Raw genomic sequence first — 19,247 nt, 5'->3', positions numbered from 1 at the left:
GGATTCAAAGTCTCACCATAAAATCTTATTTTCAGGAGTAGAGAAGAAGGCCACTTGAGAAAAGCATACATTTCTATGAAGAAAGAAAGTCCTAAGTGGGAGTTAGATGTGTATGTGTGAGGGTGGGAGGATGGGGTAAGATGAGAAGAAAGAAGTGGAGAACTAAACCTTCCTTGGCTCTTAACCATCAGCAGATACTCATTTCTAACTTTAAAAATAGATACTACTGGGGTGCCTGGGTGGCTCAGTTAAGCATCTGACTTTGGCTCAAGTCATGATCTCGTGGTCTGTGAGTTCAAGCCCCGTGTCGGGCTCTGTGCTGACATCTCAGAGCCTGGAGCCTGCTTTGGATTCTGTGTCTCCCTCTCTCTCTGCCCCTTCCCCACTCATGCTCTTTCTCTCTCTCTCTGTGTCAAAAATAAATAAACATTAAAAGAAAAATTTAAAAAAAATAGCTACTACCTTTTCAGGAAGAAGTGGATTTCTAAACAGGAGTACATAGATACCGAACAAACACACAATACATGTATAAATGCATATTTACACATATGCATTTATTAAATGCATGCAAAAGAGTTACGGGAGTGACCATAACATATTTTTAAAGTGAAAAAAGGTAAGTTCAACAAACCTCTGTGTGCCTCTGTGTGCGTGTGTGTGTCTGTGTGTGTGTGTGCCAAAAAGAGAGACACAGAGAGACCCCAAATGCTAAGAGATGCTCTCTGGGAGTGGTGGGCCAAAAGGAGATTTCAGAGACAGATATAAGTGTAGTGAGGCCAGAAGTTTATACCATATACAATTCTAGGGCCTCCTTTAAAAGAAAAAGATACAAATGTATGAATGTAAATTAAGTACCTAAGTAAATATTTGGCTATGGGGATTCAAGCTTCACTAGGTCCACCAGAAATCTGTTGCCACATGATTTTTATTGTTTTCTCTCTCTATGCTTAGGATAACTTTCTCACAATGAACATGAGTTACTTTAGAAATAAGGACTAAAGAAGTTATGTAAGTTGTTTTTGTTTATTTTTTAAATATTTATTTCTTTTTTTTATGTTTATTTATTTTTGAGAGAGAGAGATAGAGTGTGAGCAGGGGAGGGGCAGAGAGAGAGGGAAGGATACACAGATCTGAAACAGGCTCCAGGCTCTGAGCTGTCAGCACAGAGCCTGACGCCAGGCACAAACCCACGGACCATGATATCATGACCTGAGCAAAAGTCGTATGCTTAACCGACTGAGCCACGCAGGCACCCTTGTTTTTTTGTTTTTATTTTTTTGTCTTTTTTTTGTCAGCCATGCTTTCAAACTTATTTCTATTGGATTTTTTTAAAAGGTCATTAGAGATGGTTTCTAATCAGAACGGCTATGGGTTCGTATTGTCATTTATGATGCATTTCTAGGAAGTTATCCACAAAGTTCCTAGCTTGAGCTTACCCTGGAATTTTATTTGCTTCCATGAAGCACTGTAAACAAATATCCTGAAACAAGAGGAAACTCAAAGTCGGACCACTCCTTTTATCCAGAAAGCCTGTTTTTTCTTTAAAAAATGGACAATGGATTATGCTGATTTTAGTAACCCAAGGTAAGAGAGTTTACACAAATTGGGTTACTTCCTCTCCCCAAAAGAGATGTTGCTGTATTAAACATTATTTTTCATAGCACAAGTTTGTTCCTGCTTCCCTGTTGTCACAGTTGCCTGCCTGGTATCAAGCTTTAAATGGGAAAGTGTTTGTGCTGAAGGGTTTCCTTAGTAACAGGAAGTGACTGTGTAAGAGGGTTTTAGAGTGGGTTGGCTTTATAACCTCTCAGTCATCAAGGAAGCACATTACTGTAAATGATCTGGGGACTGTCCCAAACTCTTCTGAGTGAACACACTGTTGAAGGGTGTTTTGAGAAAAAGTAGAAAAAAGGTGGTTTCTTACCTTTAGAGAACATGAATTTCTGTGACCTGGTGTGGCTCCTGGGGTGGCCCCTTTAAGATCAGGAGAATCATTCCTCTCGATCAGATCTCTGATTTTATTGTCCAACTCCATGCTTTCACATCTGCTTGGGGACATGGGAAAGTCACATTTTACAAAGTTAACTACAAACTATTCAGGGGTACAATGAGTTTGTCAATGGCACGGAGGTCTTATCTGTGTACAGTACCTCTCTAGAATCTCCAGGTCTCTAATCTCATTTTTATTCATCAGTCCATGCCATTGGAACACTTTAAGGATTATTGGAGTTTAATTTTCACTTACTTGCACATTTATACAAAGTGATAGAGTAAGATGCAGACAAGCTTAGGCATTTTCACAGCCTGATAACAATGACCAGAATTGAGTGCTCACGGTGAACCCGGTGACCTACACTTTCTTATTCGGTGGCACAACAATCCACTGAGGTCACCCATACCTTCATTTGTAGAGAAGCAAACTTGGGTTTAGGAAATTAACTAATTTGCTAATTTATGCAAAGTCAAACACTGGCAGGGCCAAAAGCAAACTCAAATCTATAGGATTCTATAGCCTGTGTATATGTTTTGGTTTTTTTCCTCCGGTTTTATTGAGAAATAAATGACACACATCACTGTATAAGTTTAAGGCATACAGCATGATGGTTTGATTTACATATACTGTGAAATGATTACCACAGTAGGTTCAGCTAACGTCCATCTTCTCATACAGATACGATAAAAAGAAAAGAAAGAAACACTTCTCCTTGTGATGAGAACTCTTAGGATCTACACTCTTCACAACTTTCCCGTATATTCTACAGTGGTGTTAGCCCTAGTCATCACATGGTACATCACATCTTTAGTACTTAGTTATCTCATAACTGCAGGTTTGTACCTTTTAATCTCCTTCCTCCAATTTGCTCCCCCCACACCCCCTCTGGTAACCACAACCTGATCTCTTTTTCTAAGAGTTCTGTGGGGGTTTTCTCATTTCGTTTTGTTTTGCTTTGTTGTTACATTCCACATATAAGTGAGATCATATAGTACCTACAGTATTTGTCTTTCTCTGTCTGACTTATTTCACTTAGCATAATGCGTTTAAGGTCCATCCACGTTGTCACAAGTAGTTGAATTTCCTTGTCTTTGTGTGGCTGAAAATACTCCAGTGTGTGTGTGTGTGTGTGTGTGTGTGTGTGTGTGTGGTGTGTGTGTGTGTATACACACTTCTTCATATATTCATTACTGACAGTTAGGTAGTTTCCCTGTCTTAGTTATTGTAAACTATTCCCTATCTTAACCATTTTGCTGTATGTTTGCAATTAATCTGAGAACAAATTTATAAGCAATTATTTGCTACCAAATGGAAATATTATATTAGAGTCAAAGAATATTTGCCTTAAGGAGAATCTCGTCCAATTGTATCATTTATCTGAAAACCAGAATGAATTGCTTACATTCTCATGACCATTAATTAACAGTGCCAAGATTTAAACCAGATTTTCTGACTTAAGTCCATTTTCTTTCCTATTATGCCATCTTGCCATGATGGAGAAATTTTCTCACTAAAACCACAATTCAGAAGAAAAATGCATACATTATGTGATTTTTCTTCACATACATTTTTTTTTTTTGCCTGCCTTATCATTTCTCAGCCCCTAAAAATAACACCTAGGATTGGGGTAGGAGATCTTTTAGGAGGACTTTTCAAAGTTGTCTGCACATAAAATGAATGTGTAGGTGGATGACCTAATTGTATACCTATGTGGCTAAAGTTACTTGATTTGTCTGCCCAACCCACTACTTTCTTTGAGAGTAACTCCCAGGAGCTTGTTGCCAGGCTTGTTGACACTTCTTGACCTCATGTCTTTGGTTATAATTGATTGGACCAAAAGAAAACAACTGATCCCAGCCAAAGAGATTTTCTTCTGTGTGTGGAGGGAGCTAAGAATGAAGCATATGAGTAGGAAAATGCAGGGCTGTGAGATGGAGAGAGTCCTGACAATTTTCTAGTTCTGAAAAAGCCCTTTCTAAGGCATAACTGCCTTCCCACCCTTGTATTCTGGGAACCACTCCATGTCCTTATAATAAATTGTCTTCATTTGTTAAAACTATCTAGTTTTGCTTGATTTCTGTTATTTGTGATGTGAAATCCCTAAATAATATACCTTGACCTTCATATTTATACTCTTTCTTTCAGGCTGTGAAATGTCTGTACCTCAAGCCCTCCATATGATGTCACTGTATTTTATAAGTCACTGGGTCTACAGTAAAATCCTTCACAGCCCACATCATTGCATATTCATGGCATTGGGGCTTCAAAGTTTCCCACAACCCTCTGAGAAGTGTCACAAAATTCCTTTGCCTCAAATCCTGCAGATTATCTAGATTCCCAAATAGCACTGGAATTGGACTAGACTGAATAAGTTCCTGAGGTGGCTTTCAGACCTATTCTAAACCAGACTTGCCCACCATAAGCTCACAATACTTTCTGGTACTATATTCCTCTGTGGCAAACTTGTTAATGAGCCATTTCAAACCCCAGACAGGATCACCACTTTGATATGACCATTATGACCTACCCCCAAGTCCCATGATGTTCTGGCTCCCTTGCTATGTTTCTGAGCTCATCTTCTATTCTTCCTCCTGCTTTTTCCTTCCAGGAACACTTGCCCCATCACAGTGTACAGAACATGCTATGCAAGACTTCCACTTTAGGGCCTTGATATTTGCTATTCCCTCCACATGACTTGCTCCCCCATTCAGGTCCTGTCTCAAGTGTCACTTCATCAAGAAAGCCTCTGCTGAGTAAAGCATCTGAAATAGTTTTTCACACCCATCACTACTCCCCCTTAATTCTGTTTTATGTTCTTCTTAGAATTTTCTATTTTCTATTATTTTGATTTCCTATCTGTTTACTGTTCTTCTCTCTGACACTCATCTAGGCCCTATACATGTCCCCTAAAAGAAGGGTCTTCATTTTTATTTACTGCTCTGTTTCCTTGGTGCATAGTATGAACTCAGTAAATACTTGTTATTAAATCAGTGTGATTCTATGATGAAATTTAACTCAAAATACCTGTCATTAACCCAAATCCAATCATTAGGTTCGATGCTTATTTAAAATGTATGCAAATAACTTCAAACTCATAAGACGGATAAAGTTGAGACATAAATCATTCAGCAAGGAAACACTAACAGCAGCTTTAGAATGCACACCCTAAGTCAGTTATTACTGTCTTCATGGCTGCCTTGTTCATTTATACTTCATTTATGTGAATTCTTCAATGTTCAACAATAATTCATTGAGTGTTCACTATTGCAGGGTTCATGTTTTGCAGAAATAATTATATGCGGTGATGATTCTCCAATTGTCATAATTTTAATAGGGAACATGCTTAGAGGCTTACAGCCACCCTTTCCTTTTTCATTCAGACAAGTGAGTAAAGGTTTTGCTTTGAAAGAGGACCCTGTTCCCTCTTTTGAGGGTGGGGTTCAGCATATGTTCCTCGGAACAATGGCCAAAGAAGGATGGTCTTATAGGGGTGATGGGCCCTGGACTTGGTACAGTGTGAGCCTCAGTGGGTACCTTTGACCACTACAGGAAGAGGAGAAGTGACAGCAAAGAGGAAGAGAATTGTGTGTTGGTGACCAGAAGTGAGGAGCTTCTGGTAAGATCTACGGAGATGGTGGGTCTCAGTATCGACCGCTGTGGCAGGGACAGGGTTTGGGCACTCAGGAATCCAGCTGGGAGCCGAAAGAACACAGGACGGGTGGGACTCCAGACAGTGTACCTCAGTTAGGATTTGAGTTTATTTCTCATTGCCATGGTTATAGCCACTGCTGTCGCTGTAATGAGTGTGCCTCAGAACTTAGATGCGAAGCCTCTGAAAGAAGCATTATGATGTAGTAGAAAGTAGAAAATAAGCTTTTAGAGTTGAACCTAGTGGTGGGACCTAGGGTAAGTCCCTTAACATCTATGAACCTTATTGGTGTGGTTTATAAAAAGAGAAATAATGTTACATTGGGAGACCATCAATAGGCTTAGTCATAACATATGTGCAAGGGCTAGCACAGTGCCAGACATGTGGTAGGCGCTCAATAATTGAGAGCATGGTTAGTATTCTGAGGGCCTGGCCCAGTTACCAAGCATTCTAACAAATGAGTTTGGAAAGTAGGAACCATACATTGTGCATATTGCTGAAGAGAAAAATAATTTTAAAAACACAGAAAAATTTCAATTTGGTTCAAAAGATAATCAAAAAGTTTAGTCACACCTTGGATAAAAAAAAGGTAACCATATTCCCTATTTGGGTTTTATGACATTCGTAGCAAATCTTTTTACAGTATTCTTTTAATATAAGAATTTGCTGGATAAAAATATTTTTTGTTGTTTTTAACTAGTGAAATGTATTATATATAGTTCATGAATTTCAATTGGCCTTAGATTTATTCTACAAAAGAAAACATATTTACTAAGGTTTATTTCTTGCTTATAAAGCTCAACGTTCTGACAAGTGAGAGGCAGAATGAATTATAGCTGATAAACTCTGCTTTTCCCTTTAGATCACTAAATGCATGAAACATAGTTATAATCTTAATATAACATTTTGACTTAAGATTTAGAGTAGAAAAAGAAAAACATTCTACCAAACTTTTACATACAAATAGAACAAATCCTACATGACCCTGCATTACTGGGTATGTATATCCTCAACTTTGGATCTGTTTCCTGATTCTACCCAGCAGATTAAACAAGGGTTATGGTTCCCATGAGCTGTGCTCTGGATTCTGCTCCTTAATCATTCAGATGAGTAACTTGAGCCTTAAGAAAGGAGTACATTCCATTTTAGGTTTATTTATTTATTTTTGAAAGAGAGAGAGAGAGAGAGAGAGAGAGAGCATGAGCATGAGAGCAGAGGAGGGACAGAAAAAGAGATGGAGACAGACAATCCCAAGCAGGCTCCAGGCTGTCAGCACAGAGCCCGACATGGGGCTTGATCTCATGAACCATGGGATCATGATCTGACCCAAAATCAAGAGTTGGATGCTTAACTGTCTGAGCCACCCATATGCCCAAAAGAAGTCTCTTTCTTAAAGTCATTTCACTTATAAAGGGCAGGACAAGGGTGCACTCTGAGGCCCATGACATTTCACTCTACGATTGGGTTGTTCACGATTTTAGGAATTGTCAATACAGCAGGACCGTAAGAGGGCTATGTTATCCCCAAATGATTGGGTTTAGGTTTTCCATTCGTTGGCTGTTGTTTGCTTCAGCTTCAAAGAAAACCTACTAGTGTCTACAACTGAAATGTAGCTGATTTATAAGGTCAGATGTTAACACAGGCTTGGGAGTCAAGCTATGAGGATCAGTGTCTCACCTGCCACATATCTTTTATGCAGCTCCTTATTATGCAGCTTATATATGCAGCTTAGGAAAGTAAGCTGTGAGTTCTTGACCAAGGTGCATGAATGGGATGAATCATCCCAGATAAAATGAAATATGAAATAATGTATGTGTTATATGCTCATTGTCTCTTTCTGAAGGAAGGGCTTATGGTTTTTATCAAGTTCTTGACTTCCCCTAAAAAGCTGAAAATCACTGATCCAACAAGTTATTGTCTTGAGTGACCACTTTAAAATCAAATTTCACTGCGGCTTTCTCTAAGAGGACACTTCATTTATTTGTTTATTTATTTACCATGAAGGAGCCACAGAAATTCATAAATGACTCTTTGACTCAAACACTATTACTAAAATGTTTATTTGAGGAGGCCTCCCTACTCAGTTGCAAGTGGACAGAGAATTACATAGACTATTGTTAAACCAACAGTTCTCTGAGGGGAGTGTGACAGAATTCAATGAAGTCTAGTAAATCCCTGTTAGACCTTGGCTTATTCATTGTTTATTTAGAATTAAGTGAATATAAACCTCCTGCATTATTACCCCTCATTCTTACCTTTCACTTACAAAAATAAACCAACATAGAAAGCAAACAGAAAAGGTATGTTTTTTAGAAATGGTATTAATATGAATTAGATTTTACCAGTAGGATAGTAGGTTAATCCAATATGACAATGAAGCTTTAAAAAAAAAAAGAAGCTTTTTAAAATGATGTAAATTGTGTAAATTATGTCTAAATTATCTAAATTATGTGAATTGTGTGAGCGGATTTCCCCTAGACTACCATCAGAAAATTATGATTCACTAGTGGCCCAACCAGAGAAAATAGGGAAAGAGATGAATGGATTTCAGGTGTATTTGGAGCCTTTGGACATCAATTACATATTCAAAAGTCTCCAGTACAGAAGCCTTCAAAAAATTATTGTTAAGGAAAGGATACAACATGTCTTTGAATGCCATGGTTTAATAGGCTCATCCAAGGATTATTTAATGATTTAAATTTTACTATTTGATTAGAACCTAGACATTGTCATTTGTAAAATCCTTTCTGGTAGAAAAGATAATATCAAAGGTTATGGTTTCCTGCCTTGTAGGGCATTAACTGTATCTAATCTAACCATCTTATTCTAACACTCCTCTATTAAATTGCCTGTACCTACCCAGCTCCTCGAATACTCTTTGAATGTGCCTTTTTATCTTTTTGGATATTATTAATTAATTAGTTGAATTAAACCACAAACAGAGGTGCCTGGGTGGCTCAGTCGGTTAAGTGTCCAACTTTGGCTCAGGTCATGATCTCGGGGTTTGTGGGTTTGAGCCCTGCGTCAGGCTCTGTGCTGAGGGCTTAGAGCCTGGAACCTGCTTCGAATTCTGTATCTCCCTCTCCCTCTGCCCCTTCCTCACATATGCTCTGTCTCTCAAAACTAAATAAACATTAAAAATATTAAAAAAACACAAACAGGTTCATTTTATACTGTATCATGGTCATGTTTTTAACATTTTGTGCATTGATGTTAACATCACTGGATATCTATACTTTAAAACCTCAAATTTATAGTTTCTGATACTGAGTCATGGTGAGCATGCAACCCAAATCCACCAGACTTGGTTTTTATGGTTACATGCTATGGTTGCATCATTGCTATTGGCAAGTAGTGTAAATTCCTGAAGAACAAACAAATAACTACAATCTTAGAAATAACCTGAAATTCATTTAATTCAAGTCCTGCATTTAAGACAGAAAAAGGAAGCTCAAGGGGAGTCAAATGACAGCAAAGCCAGGGCAAGAATGAAGGACACTAATGTTCTTCCTTCCTCCACACACTCGCCCACCTCTTATGTCCACATTTCCTCCCGGCCTGCTGCCAAGGTCACATTTTATGCTTTGATCTTACACCGTAAGCCAAGACTTTTTAGGAAAGATTCCGGAGAACAAAGCATATTTGCAAATATAAGACAAGGAAAAAATCGATAGTGGGTTCTTCTATAACGGAAATGCTTCCAGATGTCCAAAGCCCAGGAAGTGTAATCTTTGGTGATTCGGAATGAGAAGTGTTGTCTAAAAGACTATAGTGAAGGAGTAATTTTTAGGTTTTACTTTTTGTTATTATGATTAGTACTCTGAGCATATTCTTGGCCAATTTGGAGAGAAATAAATTACTCAATAAAGATTACTTTGTGAGGGTGCCTGGGTGGCTCAGTCGGTTAAGTGTCTGACTTGGGCTCAGGTCATGATCTTGTGGTTCATGAGTTCAAGCCCCATGTCCGGCTCTGTGCTGACAGTTCAGAGCCTGGAACCTGCTTCAGATTCTGTCTCTTCTTTCTGCCCCTCCCCCGCTCATGCTCTGTCTCTCTCTCTTTCTTAAAAAATGAATAAACATAAAAAAAAAAAGATTACTTTGTGTATATGTGTTTTCGATGAATAAAGTCATGGTGTCTTAATTACTTTAGTAATTAGGAACTTTAACACTTGTGGCTTAAGAAGGTAGTAGAAGAGAAAGGTTTGCTCGGAGAATTTAAAAAAAAATTTGTTTTAACATTTATTTATTATTGAGAGACAGAGAGACACAGAGCATGAGCAGAGGAGGGGCCGAGAGATGGAGAGACACAGAACCTGAAGCAGGCTCCAGGCACTGAGTAGTCAGCACAGAGCCCGACACGGGGCTCGAACCCACAACCCGCGAGATCATGACCTGAGCGGAAGTCGGATGCTCAACTGACTGAGCCACCCAGACGCCCCTCGGAGAATTTTTGAAGTTGCATTGGCCTCAGGCAAAAATGGATATTTCTAAAGTTTTACCTAAGCTATGTACTTTAATAATTTAAATAGTGTCTAAAAATGGTCTTTGCATGTCTAATACTCAAGCCCAGAGGATAGGGGTATTTGTTATAAACATGGCCTCTGTTGTAGCACTCAATTTGCATTCTTGTCTGTATCCCTATTCATTTCCTCTCAGCTTCTGTAACGTGCTAGGTTGCTGAACTGATGTGCCACGTGCCCAAGTAAGTCAAACCTCTTGTGGCTGCAGCCAGGACAAACATGCGGGCAGAGAAGCCAGGTTGGAGCAGAGATGTAGTGAACTGCAGGTGCTGTTCAGGCCATGAAAGGGCACCAGTGAGCAAAGTTCCATCGAAACCACATCCTCCCACAGTTATCCTACTGAGTTGGCCTCTTCGTTGGAACTGTTCCGCACAGGTGAAACACTCTCATTCACAAGGGCAGAGTGACAGATTGAGAGTAGCATATAGTTTCCATGAGTAAACACAGTTTTGTCAGAAGATACTCTAATAAGTGCATACATTGGCCTTTTTGCCTGGCTTAATGTTAGCCATCCTACGATTTTCACCTTAAATATGGGAGGGAAACTGAATCCTAGATTGCATGAGACAGTCCGACTATGTACTTCCATAGCAACCTCTATTTCTCCCGTTACAAAGCTTATTACACTTTATTGTAACTGTGTGTTTACTTGCATGTATTCTCCACTAGATTATTCACTTTTGGAAGCAGGACAGGTTTAGCTTGCTTATCCTTGCAGTTCAGATCCTTGCTGGGATTATTAAATATTGGATAAGAGGACAAAGAGTCAAGAACAACTAGATCTGAAGTCCATAAAGATAAAAGGTAGTACTGAAGAAGGAGAAGCTTATATTAAAAAGTCATGTGTAGGCTTTTCCTCTGTCTTTTTTAGATGCATTTCCCCCATGGTAGTTACGCTATTTCTTCCCTCCTCATTTCAATACATCTGCCTCTGAGCAAAGGAGCCAACAAAGACTTAAAGGCTATGAGCATTGTGACAGGGACACATCTTTCTGTTACAAAGTATAGTTTCGGGGATCAGTAAGCAGGGTTCAGGAGGTATTTCTGATTTGGGAAATCCTTTCCAATTCCCTGGAATCAAACTCACAGATCAATACTTGAGAAGAAATATAAATAGGGGTAAAACCTTATCCAAAGGCAAATATTAAGCATGATTCTCTCCTAACAGTACTTCCGAGATTTTATTAAGAGGAAAATGACACCATACTAGATCTCATGAACAGGCTGAGCCCGGAAGAGCACAGAATGTTAAGATGTGAGTTTCTCTACTTCCGGAAGCAGGGATGGTAGGAGAGGAAAAGGAGAAACATGAAGAGGTCATGCAAACATCATTACTCTGCTTACCATTTATTACAAAGTTAAAAATAACACAAAATGCACCCACTGACAGGGATACAGGAAGAGCATAGCTTGATAGCTTTATGGATCAATAGGGGGGTAGATTCTTTGGTATTTTTGTTATTTTTGTTTTAATATGGGATACTATCATCAAGGTTGGTTTTTATTTATTTAAAATTCCATTCTCTTGAAGAAGCAGACTATAAAAAGCGAATAATTTTAAAGATCGAAGCAATAGAAAACACAGTTCCTAACCAGCATTATGAACAAGTTAAGCTTTCATTTTTAAGTCAAGAAAACCTTGGCACTTACTCTAACATTTGCATCATCTAGTCAATGCTTTTGAACCATTGTTCTATAGTGTAAATATATTCGTATTGGCTTATTGATGAACACCTGGAAGAGAACAAAATTAAACTAGCTATACATGCACAGAAAAGTTATATATTTTATCATTAATTTTGAATGGTGGCTGACTATCCACTTCAAAATATGCCACTTCAGCATCAGAATTATTATTTAAAAAAAAAAAATTTTAACGTTTATTTATTTTTGAGACAGAGAGAGACAGAGCATGAACGGGGGAGGGGCAGAGAGAGAGGGAGACAGAATCGGAAGCAGGCTCCAGGCTCCGAGCCATCAGCCCAGAGCCCGACGCGGGGCTTGAACTCACAGACCGCGAGATCGTGACCTGAGCCGAAGTCGGAGGCTTAACCGACTGAGCCACCCAGGCGCCCCTAACATCAGGATTATTTTGAGGTTAAAGTCACTTGAAAAACAGATGTAAGAAAAGCATTCTGCTCTCCCCTTTTCTTCCTGAAAACAGGATAAGACCCCCCCGCCCCTTGTGAAAGATGTCCTCCCTGTACCAGGAGGAAAGGAACACTCTTATTATCAAGGACAGGAAGACTGAAAGAATTCTGCATAAACAGACCTTGTTAAATAATTCTTATCTTTCTTTAACCTTACTTATGTTTCCACAAAAGCTTCTCTTTGTTCATCCTAGTAGAAGAGCATTTAGGTTTTGCCATTTCTTTGGGTCTTCATTTCCATACAAGGGCTCCCATATCACATGAACATGTGTATGTTTTTCTCTCTTAAGCTGCCTTTTGTTACAAAGCCCAGCCAAGACCTAAAATGGGCAGAGGAAAGAATTTTCCTTCCCTGCAATGTTCTTAGAAATAAGAATTTCAACAGAAACATTAAATGATATATTTTACAGTTGAGTCTATGTCAAAAAAGCAAAGAAGGTAAGTTAGGTCTGGTATACTCATCTGAAGTAACTACATTCTTTTTTTTTTTTTTTTTTTTAGTATTTATTTTATTTTTGAGAGAGAGAGAAAGGAAGATAGACAGCAAGGGAGGGGCAGAAAGAGAGAGAGAGGGAGAGAGAGAGAGAGAGAGAGAGAATCCCAAACAGGATCTGCACCGTCAGCACAGAGCTCAACTCGGGGCTTGATCTCACAAATCCTAACATCATGACCAGAGTCGAAATCAAGAGTCGGAAACTTAGTGGACTGAGCCACTCAGGAGCCTATGTAACCACATTCTTATGTTGACTATAGTTTTCCTTTAATTTCATAAAATGTATCTGCCAAGTCTCTATACAATACCAAGGTGTGACTAGGAAGACTAGAAGATTAAATTTTGAATCATGTCTAATTATATTTTCTCTTGGATCATTGACCATGTATTTAGGTAACAGTTACCATCAACAGGAAAACAATATCATTTTAAAACTTTTCTCTTAAATCAGTATTGTTAAAGTTGAATTTCACTGGGACAAATATTTGAAAGGTCTTTTTTTTTTTTTTCAACACAACAGCTACTGGTAAAAGGATTTTATTCAAATTCCTCTAAATTATAGCAAAGACGGGGAGAAAGAGATGCTTTTAATAACTATATCTGAGACATTAAGTAATTTAGAGACTATATACTTTTTTTATTAAAAAAATTTTTTTTACATTTATTTATTTTTGAGAGACAGAGTGAGACAAAGTGAGAGCGGGGGAGGGGCAGAGAGAGAGGGACACACAGGATCGGAAGCAGGCTCCAGGCTCTGAGCTGTCAGCACAGAGCCTGACGCTGGGCTTGAACCCACAGACCATGAGATCATGACCTGAACCGAAGTCGGACGCTCAACCAACTGAGCCACCCAGGCGCCCTAGAGACTACATACTTGAGAGCAGTATAAAAATTTTATAGCAGAAATTGTTTACCTTTCTACTTAATTATTGATTAAATAATATTTAAACTATATCAGCTTAAATGTGATATTTTTCACATCTGTTTTGAAGTTTCATTTCAAGACCTGGTTGCCATTCTTGGTTTTAATTTATGACTAGTCTCTGGGTCTGCAGCAGCATAGAGTGAACCAATGAAGACTGGGGAGTGAGGCAGCTCTCCCATCAGAATCTACACCAGTTTGGCTATGGATATTGAGGAAATAGTGGAATCAGTTATGAAGACATTCCTTCTGTGATAAATTTTTGGAAGATTTCATAACAGCTTTACCAAAGTTACAAACTGACATGATTGATAATTTAATGTCTTCTCCTATCTCCTGATGGCATGTTTTCAATTCTTTTGTGTAGTTGATTAGGTACAAGCCTACTTTTCGTCAGATCCCTTACATTCGTTTTGTTACAGGCAGTCCCTCCTGTGCTGAATCAACTCAGGGTCACTTATTGTGTGTGGAGTAATGCTATGCATGTAATAAGAACTGTGTCTGAAACGTACAGAAATTTAAGTAGGTTCATCCGCTGTTGGAAATACTGCATTGATTGAATGAAGCCTCTAGAGGGCACTCTGCATTCAGTTCAGGTGAAAACCAGTTTCTGATGTTGCTCACATCTTCATTTTGAATTTTGAGGGAGAGAGAGAGAGAGAGAGGGAGAGAGAGAGAGAGAGATGTGTGGTGTACACATGTGTAATAACTGATGCCCATTTCTGTTTATTTTCTTTTTTAAAACTTAGAAAAATTGTATTTCTTTATAGGAATTTTTTTTAAGTTGCAGTCACTGTTTAACATTTATGCCCTAGACTTGTACCAAATAGATTTCCTCCTATTGTTGTAAATCGGTTTATTAAAAATTTCAATAGTCCATATTTCCTTTTTTTGTAACATTCATATGAATCTAAAATGGATGAACCTAGAATTTCTTTTTGTGCCAGAAATTAAGAAGTATTCAGAAGGCTGGTTAAAAAATGGGACAATTTTAGCATCAAAATAAATAATAAGAAGAATACATTATAACTCATTAATTACAATAGGAACTCATTAATTAATTTATACTTACAAGGATTTTAAAGCAAACCTAAATAGGACCAGGAGAAGTCTTTTCTTTACACTGGAGTGCCTACTAATAAATGTAGAAGAAATTATGGATTAGAAAATCAATATTTGGGAGACCTCACAGTAATAATTCAAATAAATATCAATGGATGCTGAAACTAGTGGCTAAAATTTTGATGAAGAATGGAATATTTACATAATTCATAGGATCTCCCTCCTGTCAATACTTAGTGAATACTGAAGGAAATACTAAAGAATAACTTTACATTGGAGAATCTTGGCAGGCACCACCTTAGTCAAATGATCAAGGTTAAAATCACCTGTAATGAAAAAAATCCAAACTCTGACCGTCTGATAAGATGCATTAAGAAAAAAATAGCTTCACATCTGTGGTATTTTTGCCCAAAATGCATAATCTGAATCTAATTATGAGGAAACATTAGACAAAAGCCAATTGAGAGACGCTCCACTGAATATCAGGCCATAATCTAAAGTGTCAGGTCATGAAAGTCAAGGAAAGATTGGGGAACTATCTCAGACTGAAAGAGACCTAAAATCATAAAATATAAATGCAATCTATGATCGTGAGTTGCATCCTTTTTTTTCTATAAAGAAGGGTATGAACAAAGTATTTGGCAAAAACTTGAATGGGTTTGAGGATTAGAGGGTAGTATTGTACCAATGTTCATTTTCTGAATTTATATCACTTTGACATAAGATTATTTTAAGCTGAAGGCAATTAAGAGTAGAAAAATACAGGAAGAATTCTCTGCCCTTCCCTGATCTCTCTAAAAGCAGAGCATAAACTTCCCTTTGTGAAGGTGGCATAAATTTCACTCCTTTTGTGTACCAGGATAAAAAGAGAAACTTTTATCCACAGAGATGGAGAGCCAGCACCGAAATGAATCTGCATAAATAAACCTTACTAAAATGGCCCTTATCATCCACTGGTTCCCCCATATACTTCCTACTCACTTCCCTATGATTTATCTTCCTTTGAAGCTCACACCTCTTTCCTTTGTTAAGAAGTATATATACGTTCCTGAATCTGCTTCTTTAAGCTTCACTTCTTTTCTGTGAACTCCTGTGCAAATAAAAATACTAATTAATGTATATTACTTTTCTCCTGTTAAGCAGCCTTTGTCAGTTAAATTAGCAGGCGCCTGACACTGAACTACCCTACAAGAGGGTAGAGGAAAAGTTTCTCCTCCCAGATAGGTGATTATCTTGTGGTTACACAGAAGAATTGTCCCTGGTGGTAGGAAATGCACACTAAATCATCCAGTGATAATTTATTTCAGAATGGCTCAGGAGTAAAAAGCTCTTTGTACATTTAGAAATTTTTGATAATTTTGAAATTATTTTAAAATTAAAAAAAACACTTAAAATATTAAACCTACACAATAAAATCTGGTTTGATGCTTTAATTATCTCATGCTCAATGTAGGAATCATTTTATGAAAATGAAATTAGCATTTCATTATGTAACAGACGCTAAGACACAGGCCAATAAATCTTCTTTGAGATTTGTGAGATTAATGCAGACCAAAACAAAGATGATTAAGTGCTTTGTTTTACTTTTCTGAAAGAATGTGGAGGAAGAGCATTTGTATGAATCAAATTACTTTGATGACCTGTTCTAGCCATTCCAGAAAAACAAATGAGCTATTTTCACCATAATATTTAAAGCCCAAGTAGGAAAAAGCACAAAATAAAAAAACAAAACCCCCACAATTTGAATGTCTTCACCTTTGCTCTGTAATGGCTGGCATTTCACCTTCCTGTGGACTTAGAATAAACACGTCAGCTCTTTTGAATTCTCATATTATAGAAGCCTACTTTTGGAAATGTGGGTTAGTGTTAAAATCCATGCTCATTAGGAAAACAAAAGTCTCATAGAGACTTTTTTCTTTTAATTCAATAAATATTTCTTTAAAACCTCTTTGTGTGAGACCTCTTAACCTTCGAAATTAACCAAGACTGTCCTCATCTTTTTGGATGAGTTGTGAAAAGAAAGAAAGGTGCATAAAAGGGGATTTTTTTTTCCTTTCATTAATTACTTTTTTTTTTTCCACACAAGGGTATGACCTTTGACACACAGGGGTTGAAATCAGTGTTTATCACTGTATTATTTTTAGTTGCAAAAGTTATAAAATAAAATTATATGCACCTTGTCTATTCATTTCTGAGTATAGAGAATGGGTTATTTATTTGTAGGTGAAATGGAAGAAACACTGGCTTCTTTATGTTTTTCCAAAATATCAAACCATCGAATTCAGATGGGAATTATCAAGGGTCATGAATTATGTAAGAAACCAGCAAAGAAAAATAATTTTATTGTTTGGTATAAAATTTGTTTTTGTTTTTCATATATCTTTACAGGCTTTATATTAAAGCAACCTCTAGTATTTGTATAAATGCAACTATACGAAGACTAGAAAAGGAATGACTAAAATTGGGTAGGTCAGAATACATGGCAGTGGGAGTGAATCTTACATATAACTGGTATTTCAGAGATCCAGTGGAAAAAGGAAAATCTTCAAAGGCCAAGTGGCATTCTGTAATAAAAATAGGGACCAAGAGGTGGATGAGGTGATAGTTTTTATGAGTAATGACAGGATGGATAGCAAACAGTAGCATTCTGCTAGAGACATGACATTCACCCTCACTCAGGGATGTTTGTTGAAATATGACAAACATAAAGTCATCCTGGCCAGGCTAGTCATAGAGATGGCAGCATTTATTGAGCATTTATTGAGCCCAGCATTGCACCCAACATTGTGTATGCCTTATCTCATTCAATCCATAGACGTCTCTCCTGAGGTTGGAACTGAATCCCTTGTCTTACAGTTGAAGAAACTGAAGTTCATGGAGGATGAAACAATTTGCCCAAGCTGAGCTCTTAACCAATGCATTCCATTGGTCAGGGACTATGTGTAGACTGCCAAAGGTAAAATCTTAGAATAGATCATAGTGACACTTGTAGAGGTAGATCTTTTTTAAAAGCAGTGTTTGTTTGTTTGCTTGTTTTCCTTCAACAAATTTAAAAAAAGAAAAAAAAAAAGACAGTAAGAAAGGAAAGAGCCAAATGTAAGATTTGGTCCTGAAGAGCTAAAAAAATTAGGAACTGGTACAGGAAATAATTGTGTGTGGTTGACCACATAATAGAGATCATAGCACAATTAGATTCAGAATTCCAATGAGATTTGGAAAGCCAAGAAATTGGTCAGATTATTTTTAGAAAAATGAAATTATAAATGTCCAGAGAAAAGAGTTTAGTTTTGTAGATGAAAAAAATTTAATTGCTTAAAAATACACATCCATACCAAATATAAGCATGAATATTTGGCACAGTAAAATCTCAACAATGCTGAATAAATAGGAAAAACAAGTATTTTAATACTTTGTAATAAATACTTTTATAATAACTATTAATAAGAATACAACTTTAATGTAGAAAATTTAGAATAAAATGATGGTAGACTTACCCTATTTTATTTATAAAGCCACATGCATTTTTTTTTTGCAAATTGGGATTAAGGGTATATAAACTTTTATATTTTACTTTTTCTGATTAATATATCGTCAGAGTATTAAAGGCCTTTCCTTCAGCAAAGAAATCTGTGAGTAGAAAAGGAATTCAATTCAAAGCATTCAAGAATAAACATGAACCATCGTGGCTCAAAGTAAGAGGCTTAATAAACATCAATAAAATACGATGTATTTAAGTACACCAAGACAGGCAAAAAACCAGTCAGAAGGCAGTGTGACTATCAGTACAATGTAAAAGCTGATTTATGGAATTGTTGAATCACTATATTGTACACCAGAAACTAACTATACATAGACTAACTGGAATTAAAGTAAAAACTTATGAAAAAAAAAATGAAAACAAGCAGATGGATGTTCGGAGTTAAGAAACTTGATTTTCAACTTTCCTGTTAAAGATTTTGTGTGTTCCTCAATACCTAAGTCCAAGCTTAAGCACACGTAGGATCTATTCTAAGTCTAGCTATAAAGCTACACATAAACAAAAAATTTGGATTCACCCAAAGATTCTGAAGGAATTTGAGGGAAAATTTAGGAATCCTTCTCAAAAAATGTTAGCCGTCAGGAAAGAGAAATGAGGATGGCTAATATTATTTTAATTAATAAGAAGAACCATATAAGAAAGGCAAAGACTATCTGTCAGCAATGTAATTTCATGATATAGATCTACTAATATGAAAGTAATTTAAGCTATAGAAAGAAATCTTTCTGTAAGGACAAATCTTGCTTCACTGAATATACACACATGTGAAAACTTCACTAAGATTGTAGGTAGGCAAAAGCAATTTTAAAAATGGAGTTGCATTAAAAATGTTTTGTCGTGTTTAAAAACAACAGATTCTAGAAAAGAACTAAAGGGTGTAGAAAATAGATATATTTTTGGGTCAGTATAAATATTTGGTT

The 19,247-nt window shown here is 37.0% G+C and overlaps 1 long non-coding RNA gene across 1 annotated transcript in view; it reads left to right on the top strand.

The window, feature by feature from the left end:
* Positions 1–17,729, top strand: part of LOC128314474 (uncharacterized) — a 41,211-nt gene extending 23,482 nt beyond the window's left edge. The window contains exon 3 of the long non-coding RNA XR_008296161.1: positions 17,605–17,729. This is a non-coding gene — a long non-coding RNA (uncharacterized LOC128314474). The remainder of the gene's footprint in view (positions 1–17,604) is intronic.
* Positions 17,730–19,247: the final 1,518 nt, after the last annotated feature.

This window comes from Acinonyx jubatus, chromosome B1 (assembly GCF_027475565.1).
Source record: "Acinonyx jubatus isolate Ajub_Pintada_27869175 chromosome B1, VMU_Ajub_asm_v1.0, whole genome shotgun sequence".
NCBI lineage: Eukaryota > Metazoa > Chordata > Mammalia > Carnivora > Felidae > Acinonyx > Acinonyx jubatus.
This window is presented reverse-complemented; position numbering and strand designations above follow the sequence as displayed.